The sequence below is a fragment of the Silene latifolia genome, chromosome 4, assembly GCF_048544455.1.
Source record: "Silene latifolia isolate original U9 population chromosome 4, ASM4854445v1, whole genome shotgun sequence".
Taxonomy (NCBI): domain Eukaryota; kingdom Viridiplantae; phylum Streptophyta; class Magnoliopsida; order Caryophyllales; family Caryophyllaceae; genus Silene; species Silene latifolia.
The window spans coordinates 83,845,332-83,854,201 of NC_133529.1; the positions used below are offsets into that span (position 1 = coordinate 83,845,332).

The 8,870-nt window shown below is 41.3% G+C and overlaps 1 non-coding gene across 1 annotated transcript; it reads right to left on the minus strand.

Moving 5' to 3' along the window:
- Nucleotides 1-6,140: 6,140 nt before the first annotated feature.
- Nucleotides 6,141-6,247, minus strand: LOC141654272 (small nucleolar RNA R71). Its single transcript, XR_012547834.1, has one exon. It is a non-coding gene; the product is annotated as a small nucleolar RNA R71 (small nucleolar RNA).
- Between the last annotated feature and the right edge of the window lie 2,623 nt (nucleotides 6,248-8,870).

Below are 8,870 nucleotides of genomic sequence, written 5' to 3' on the forward strand. Positions count from 1 at the left end.
CCTAAGGGACAAAGATAGGGTGTAGTGTCACCGCGAGAGGGAGACTGCACGTGAGTAATATAAGAAATTGGGTGAGCCCGCGATTCCTTGGGCGAAGTTCAAGAAGGCAATGAGGCATCAGTTTGTTCAAGACTATATTCTTAGCAAGCTGTGGGTTGAGTTCGACAGGTTTGCCATGACCGAGAGCATGACCATGGTTGAATACTATCACAAGTTCAATGAGTTGTCGCGCTATGCGGAGGATATGGAGCTGAGTCAACTGAGTCTGGCTCTTCGTTTCGAGAGAGGGTTATCGTTGAAAATTATGGAGCAGCTACCTGTTGGGGTAATCTTGGACTTAAAAGGGGTTTATAAGAGGGAGAGACATGCTGAGAGATTAATTGACATGGCTAAGGAGGCCAAGGGAAAGGGGAGATAGAAAATAAAGGCTGAGAGTGAAGGTGGTAACCAGTGTAATACTACGGATTTGTATAATCTAAGTACTCGACCGAGTAGAGCCTACTTGGCCGAGTAGTGTCAAAAATGTAGTCTGTTTGGGTTCTGCCGAGGAATACTCCGCCGAGTATGATGAATAATCGACCGAGTAGAGGATACTCGGCCGAGTATACACTTTACTCGACCGAGTATCCGGTCTGGCGAGTAATATTTCAGCGCTTTGATGCGGGAGTGTTTAGGGTTATTTAATTGTGAAAAAACAGTTTCTAAGCGTCATTGGCAACCCTAATCATTTAACGATACTCTAATCACTTCCTAATCTTCCACTGTGTGTGAAATCGTCGTAGCTTTGCGTTCAATCTTTCGTTCTACCGTTGGTAAGTCCTTATTTCCCATGTCATTTATGTTATTCTTAGGGTTTACTGTATATATGAAATTGGGAAAAAGGGGATTGTGCAATGAGTAATTGTGCTATGTGGTTATTGTATAGGAGAAGACTTCGTAGAGGAGCCATTCAAATTGTCCGATTTCCCGTATTGCTGTTGTTCCTAAGGTAGGGTTTCCCCTACTCAGTACTGTTAATTGATTAAGATTGTATTTGTTTCATAATTGTTGTTATCTTCATATCATCGGAGGATGGGTGTTGTGGTGACGGTGTTGATGTGGTTGTGTTGTGACGGTTGTGGTGTTGTGACAGCTCTGATGCTGTGGTGTGTGTGATTGTAGTGGAGTCACTTACGGGAGTGGCTTCACACCCTAGTTCGCCCTCCGTGGAACCCGTCACGGGAGGGGATGTGCACATTAAGGGACAGGCATTGTTAGTCGCTCGTTGATGAGCAGGACTTGGTGGGGATGGGCTGCGGTCCCCCACCGGCGGAGTGGATTACCTGTTGCGATGGGTAATTCGGCAGGGCTACACACTCCGGTGTGTAGTCGGTTACTGTGGAGGATGATCAGCCGGTTACATTGTTTGTTTGTCTTATACCGATTGAATAGTACTGACCCCATTGTTGTTGTTCGTGGAATCTGCGGTGATACATTTGGGGATGGTGAGCAGGCTTGACAGATATTGCTTTTGGTGAGCTTGGGCGGTCATGGGGAGTCGTCTTCACCAGTTATAGCATCAGAGTCCCGAGTCATAGTTATGACTTTATAGTTATCAGATGTTCGATTTATTTTATTGGTTTGGATTTGGATTTTTGTCAATGTAAACAATTACACTTTTCAGTATTTCTAATAAATGTGTTAGGACATACGCTTTTGATATGTACTAACCTCTGGTAACCGAGATGGTAACAGTCTTTCATGGCTGGGTGGTCCTGGTCAGGCACCTTGGTATGAAGGGGTGTTACAAAGTGGTATCAGAGCCGAAGATTCCGGCACCTAAAACAAGTGAACCTAATGAACTTAGGGTGTCTAAATAAAATGAACCCGGGGAGTGTTATTTGGAGCTACCGCAAGGACTCGGGAGACGTTCCGGAGTCGCAATTTGGCCCTCACTAACTCGAGCCGGTCACGGGGGGAAGTGTGTTAAGAGTTATGTCGTATATGTGCATGTATGTGAAGTCCCACGGTTGGAATATGTGGTGATAAGAATGTGTATGTGGATTCGTAAAGGTATATTGAGAACTGAAACAAAGTAGAAGGAATAAATATGTGAAAGTGAAACGGTTTTAACATGTGAATGATTTACATGATTACATGTTTATTATGTGGCAATCGAATTTCTGTTGATATATGATTGTTTGTTGGGGTAGAAAGCATGATAAGGGGATACTGTGTGTTTTTTGTAGCTTGTTTAGCATGACTCGGCCGAGCAGGGCAGGTACTCGACCGAGTATGGGGTACTCGGCCGAGTAACCAGGCACTCGACCGAGTGTTGATAGGCAGTAAGCAGCAGTTGCTACTGGACGTGTTTACTCGACCGAGTATGTAGGCGTACTCGACCGAGTAGAGCATACTCGGCCGAGTGTCGTTTATACTCGACCGAATATACGTTTTGTGAATTTGAGGTTGGCTACTGGAGTCGACTACTCGCCCGAGTATCGGTGATACTCGACCGAGTAGTCCTTTCTCGACCATGTATTGTCTGGTACTCGGCCGAGTGCTTCTTTGGCGGAAGATTGTTACATTTTGTGCCGTAGGCTTTTGTGCTTACCTTTCTTGTTTCTTATCAACTCAAAATGCCGCCTAAGAGAACTGCCGCGCAAATTCAAGCTTATGAGATGACCATTGATGAGATTGCTCGTATGATTGAGCAACAAGATGCTCTTCTTGAGGCTCTTAAGAATGTGGGAAAGGGGACGGAGAAGCCGGTGGATGCTACTCAGCTTAGCATCATCATTGCCCGCTTCAACCCTCCCATATATGAGGGTGTTGGGGAACCTAAGCTGCTTGAGAAATGGCACCGTGAGCTGGAAAGTCTCATGGAAGTAGTCAAGTGTCCCGATGATATGATCGTTGAGCAGGTAGTATACTACCTGAGAGGTGAAGCCGCCGTGTGGTGGCAAAACGTCAAGGAGGATGCTAGAACCTACTACCAGGCTGAGGGTCTGGGGGCTATTCCCTGGTCGGGGTTGAAGAGCGCTATGAGAGAGCATTTTGTGCCGGAGCATGTCCGACACAAGATGAGGTCTGAGTTCGATTCCTTCACCATGACAGAGGAGATGACAGTCACCGAGTACTATCACCGGTTCCTAGAGTTATCTCGCTATGTTAAGGTTATGTAGTTGGCACAAAGGGGTTTGGCTCTCCGTTTTGAGATGGGTCTGTCTGCCAAGATCGTGAGCCGTCTGCCAGCCACTGATCTTAAGGAAGTATACCTGAGAGCGGGTCAAGTTGAGAGGATGGTAGACCTCTCAAAAGAGATTAATGAAAGGACTGCTGCCGAGAAAAGGAAGGCTGATAGTGGAAACAACCATCAGTCGGGCAACAAGAAGGGTAACTTCAACCATGCCAAAGCTTTTTCTGGTGGGGCTAGTTTCTCCGGGGGATCTCGTGGTTGGGGAAAAGCTGGTGGTCGGAGTTTGAGTGACAGCTCCAACCTTACATGCTTCCACTGTGGTGGTGTAGGGCACAAGAAGCGGGATTGCACGAGTGTCAAGACCGGAGCATGTTCGGGAGCTTATCAAGGGAATTTCTCTCAAGGGCCGACTCAGAGCTTTGCTAGCAACCAGCCGAGTGGATCATGGGGCAACAGAGGTGGACTTTGATGTGACCATTATTTGGGCATATTTAGTCCCCGAATTAGCCTCGTTCCTATGCTTTTTAGTGCATATTTGGGTCATTTACTATCTTTAGTCCTTTGTTTTGCATATTCTTTGAGGTTTTGTTTCCTTGGTAGGAGAGGAGTGCAAACCTTGCATTTTCATGGCAAAATAGAGCTAAATTGATCGAATCTAATGACCAAGCATCAAAGAGAAGACAAGACTAGAAGGCCTTTGTACATATTATAGTAGATAGGCAATGATGAAGAAATCCTTGCATCCCCGACTAAATCCCGGAGGATTATTGGAAAAAGAGAAAAAGAAAAGAAGAAAAGAAAGGCTGGGACGAGATCCGCTCGTCCAGCCATGAAGACGCCCGTCCAACACTTCGGGAATCCGAGCGTCTTTTCCATAAGGACGCCCGTCCAACCACGCCACAATCCGCTCGTCCAAGCATCAATCCGCTCGTCCAGCCACCCCAGAATTCGCCCGTCGCGACCCTTGGACACTCGGATTGTCTTACAGCCCCTTACGTCTTCTTCTTCCCTCCATGAAAGATGCGCATATTTATGAAAGACTGGCAAAAAGGAGTCTCGCATCTTTTCTGAGAGGAGCGATTCCTCAAGGATTTAATCGTCATTTAAGCCCTTAATAAACCCTAATTTGTGTACCTAATCCCCACTATAAATACCCCATTAGTGTAATTAGATTAATCATGTTCTTCTTATCAATCTTTAGTATAGTTTATATCATTCTAATCTCTTCTTAATCTTGTAATCAACTTCTAATCAAATATCAATACAAATCTCATTTCCTTAATTTCTCTTTTGTTCATCTTTTATTTTGGGTAATTGAAGATTATTTGAGTTATTATTGGGAGATTGACAACCTTCCAATCAATCATCAAGTACTTCTATTATTCTTTGCTTTATTTTGGAATCATTATTAGGTATAATTCTCTTAATCCCTTTTTAATTATTGTTAATCATCTTCATTTATTCATCATGTTTTGCTTTGTTAATATGATTGACAACCTTGTTAACATGCTAAACTTGATAATGAGTGAGTAGTTTCCTTAATTAGGGTTAATGGGTAATTAGGGGAAACCAACAAGGGGGATGATTCATGCTTAATTTAATATGTTTTCATAATTTATTTGCTTGCTTGTTGTGATCTCAACTTATGCACATGTTATGTTTGATGAAATGCGAGCCTATGAATCCTTGCATTTTTTACCCATCACTTACCTTTTCAATGAGACTTGTAAGACATAAACCAACTCGAGTCTCATTAGACCATGCATATAGTTGAGTAGGGAGGATTAAGTCGACTTGTAGGTGTTGTACAATCTAATCGATTCGGCTCCGGGACCCAAACCTTCCTCGAATTGTAAGATATAAACCAACTCGATCCATCACAACAATAATTGCTTGCTTATAATTTGAGAATATGTTTGTATGATCAATTCCCATGAATCCCCTATGACCCCATGACACCCTAGAGCTTTTAATCAATTGTTTACATCTCATTTTAATCATCTTGCTTGTTTACTTTTATTGCTATTTAGTTTAGTGATCTTCTCATCTCAACCCAAATCGTGACACCCCTAGATACCGCTACTTGCAATCGAAAATCCTACATCAATACCCGGCCCTTGGGATCCGACCTTTACTTGCCTCTTTACAAATAGTAGAGTTGTTTATGAAGTTATAAATATTGTTTTGGTCTAGGTGCTCCTAACGACAAGTAACCGAAAATTAAGCTCCAAGTGAGTCCGACCAAAAATGGCGCCGTTGCCGGGGACGGTGTTAACTTGATTTGATTTTCTTAGATTGTTATTAGTTGTGTCTTTCTTTGCCTTGGGGAAGTAAAACTCCTCAAGGTTTGTTCTAATTATTTTCAAGTTGTTTGATATTTTGAATGTCTAGAAGATCACAAGGTAACTTGTTACCCATTGATCACGAAATTGAAAGGACTTTGACAAACGATAGAAGACTTGCTAGAGGTACTTTGAGAGGTATTGGTGAGGTTGTAGATATTCAACCAAATACTATTGAGTTCATCAACCCTTTTGCAAGATAAGGTGAGGAGAACCCAACACAAAATCCAACACAAAATCAACCCACAATGCCTAAATTTTTATCACATTCCGTACCAACCGAGGAGAACCTACCCAATGGAACTCCCACACCACAACACTTAACTGGAAATTTCGTTGCAAAATCCGCATTTATCCAATTAGTCGAAAGAAGCCAATTTAGGGGGATGCCAAGTGAAGACCCTCACTCTCACATGGAGACTTTTTGTGACTATTGTGATGCGATTTCACAAACCGGTGTGACTCAAGACAAAATTCGATGGGTCTTATTCCCTTTTTCTCTAATCGGCCCTGCAAAACAATGGTTGAAAAGCGTTGATAAGGCTACTCTTGGAATTGACTCTTGGAAGAAGTTGGCTCTAGCTTTCTACAAAAAATTCTAGCCTCCGGAAAAGACTAACATGCTAAGAGCTCAAATTACGGGTTTGAAGCAAAGGGATGAAGAATCTTTGTATGAAGCTTGGGAGCGGTTCAAAGGTATTTGTCGCTCATGTCCTCATCATGGACTTAGCGAGTGGTTCTTGGTACAACAATTTTGGAATAGTCTTTATGAAGACTCAAGAAGTATTCTCAACATGGGATCAAATGGTATGTTCACCGAAGTTGACGATAATCAAACTTAGAACAAGATTGGGGAAATGGCGGTCCATAATTCACAATATAGTAGACCTCGCAAGGCTACTAGAGGAGGAAAGCATGAAGTGGACTCTATTACTCAATTGGGTGCTCAACTTAGTGCTCATATTGATACCATTAACTTGAAGTTTGAAAAGGCTATGGCTAAACTTGAAGAAGCCTCAAAATCACCAAAGCATCATGTTAATGCCATGGTAGCATCTTCATCAATCCCAAGTGGGATATGTGAGAATTGTGGAACTTTGGGACACGACCAAAGTGAATGTAGGGGAACAAATGAGCAAGTGAATGCTTTTCAAGCATACAAGAGTGGCACTCCTTATTCCAATTATTACAATGAAAACACCAAATTCCACCCAAATCTCTCATACTAAAGCCAAAATGTTCAAAACCCTCAACAAACATACACCCCACCTCCCATGAGAAACCAAAATCAAAGACCCTTTTTCAACCAAAACCAATGTTATCAAAATCAAACTCCATACAATCAACAAAATGACCAAGGTTTTGATGTTCAAAAAGCGGTCCTCCAAATGCAAAAGAATCAACAAGAATTTTTCACTCAAATGCAAAAAGATAGCCAAGCAAAGGACATCACCATCAACAACATCCTAGCCCACACAAAAATGTTGGAAACTCAATTGACCCAACTAACATCTTCAAACTCTCAAAGACAAAAGGGGCAATGACCACCTCAAGGTAATCCCCCAAGACATGAAACGGTTAGTGCCATTCACTTGAGGAGTGGTACGAAATATGAAGGACCAAAGAAGAAAGTTCAGGATGAAGTTGTTGAAGCTAGTGTCAAAGAAGAAGTTGTGCAAAACTGTAAGAAAGGAGAACCAACAAAAGAAGAAGTTTCAAAGAAAAGTCAAGAAAAGGCCAAGGAGAAGGAGCCCATTGTGACTAGACTTCCATTCCCAAGTCGTCATGCTAAGCCCAAGTTTGATGACCAACTTGGAAAATTTATGGAAATTGTGATGAATTTGGAAGTCTCGATTCCTTTCACGGAATTAATAAATCACGTACCAGCCTATGCAAAGTACATGAAGGACATCCTTAAAAAAAAGAAGTCGATCCAGAAGCTTGAAACTATCGCCTTCACTAAGGTGAGTAGTACAATCCTTCAAGGGAGTTCACCTCCAAAACTTAAAGACCCGGGAAGCTTCTCAATACCGTGTACCATTGGCGACACCACGATCAACAAGGATTTGTGTGATCTAAGTGTTGGGGCTGGTGTCCTTTACAGTTAGTGCAAGGACTTATAAATCTCTAAAAGGATCAAAAGGTATACTTTTGTATTATAATCAGTTGGTCCACGTTTATCAATAACGGTTGGCTTGCTAGATAAGTTTGACGTTATTGTCATACAGATGGCGGTGATCAACTGGTCCCTAAAAGTCACACCTATAGGATACGTTTGAGAGATGTGACGGTATGAAAATACAGTCATGTTGATGCCAAAGTTGACTAAGAAGTTAGTCGGAGTCATTGACTAATAATTAGTCAAACGCGATGTTGAGATAATTATTTAATCCAGATTAAATAATAATGGCTAAAACGAATTAAACAGTTAATTCGTAAATTTAATATTAACGATTATATTTAATTGATGTATATTGAATTAATTATACAATATTGTCTTTGTCGGACATGTATTAATATTTCAACTAATCCGTGTTATTAGTTGATGTTTTAATAACCGATAACTGATGACGATTTATAATAAAAGCGTGTCATATACATTTAGCATTTTACGAACCAGACCACGAGGTAAAATTAAGAGGAAGTGGAAGCCCACTTCCCCATGTAGGCTCACGGTTGGCCGAATGAGGGAACAAAAGGAGAGCTTCTCCTCCTTTCTAACCTAATCATTCATTTGCAAAAATTTTAGGGTTTTGAGAACAATTTTCTCTCAAAACCTAGATCTCACATCTAAAGAAACTCACAACAAATTCTCTCAATATTGCAAGGCAATTAGAGAATACATTCTAGCACAAGGGCATAATCTCAGACGGTCTTGGGTGCAACAATTAGGAGGAGATCTACGTTGATTTCTATTCATTTTGCCGAATTGCACTAGGACCCGAGGTTGATTCTTTTACCTTTATCGTTTCTATTGCATTTTCGTTTTATGACAATGTTCACATATAAATTTTGCGTTATAGTCCTTAATTTTAAGGGTATTATACGGATATTGCCCTACAAGTGGTATCAGAGCGAGGCCACGTAAATTTTTCTATGTGATTTTCATCAAACGGAATTGAATCGATAATTTTTTCTCTTAAAAAAACGTGCGACAGCCTTTTATTCATCACGGCAGAATTTTTTTTTGCACACGGCTGTCTCGTTTTTTTTCTTTTCTCTTGGAAACTGTGTCATGTATATACACGGATGTTTTGTTTTGTTTTCGATTTGTTCTTTGCATATTGTTCTTGTAATCGATATTCATTACAATATGTTAAGATCATATCAATTGTAATTTAGTTTTAATC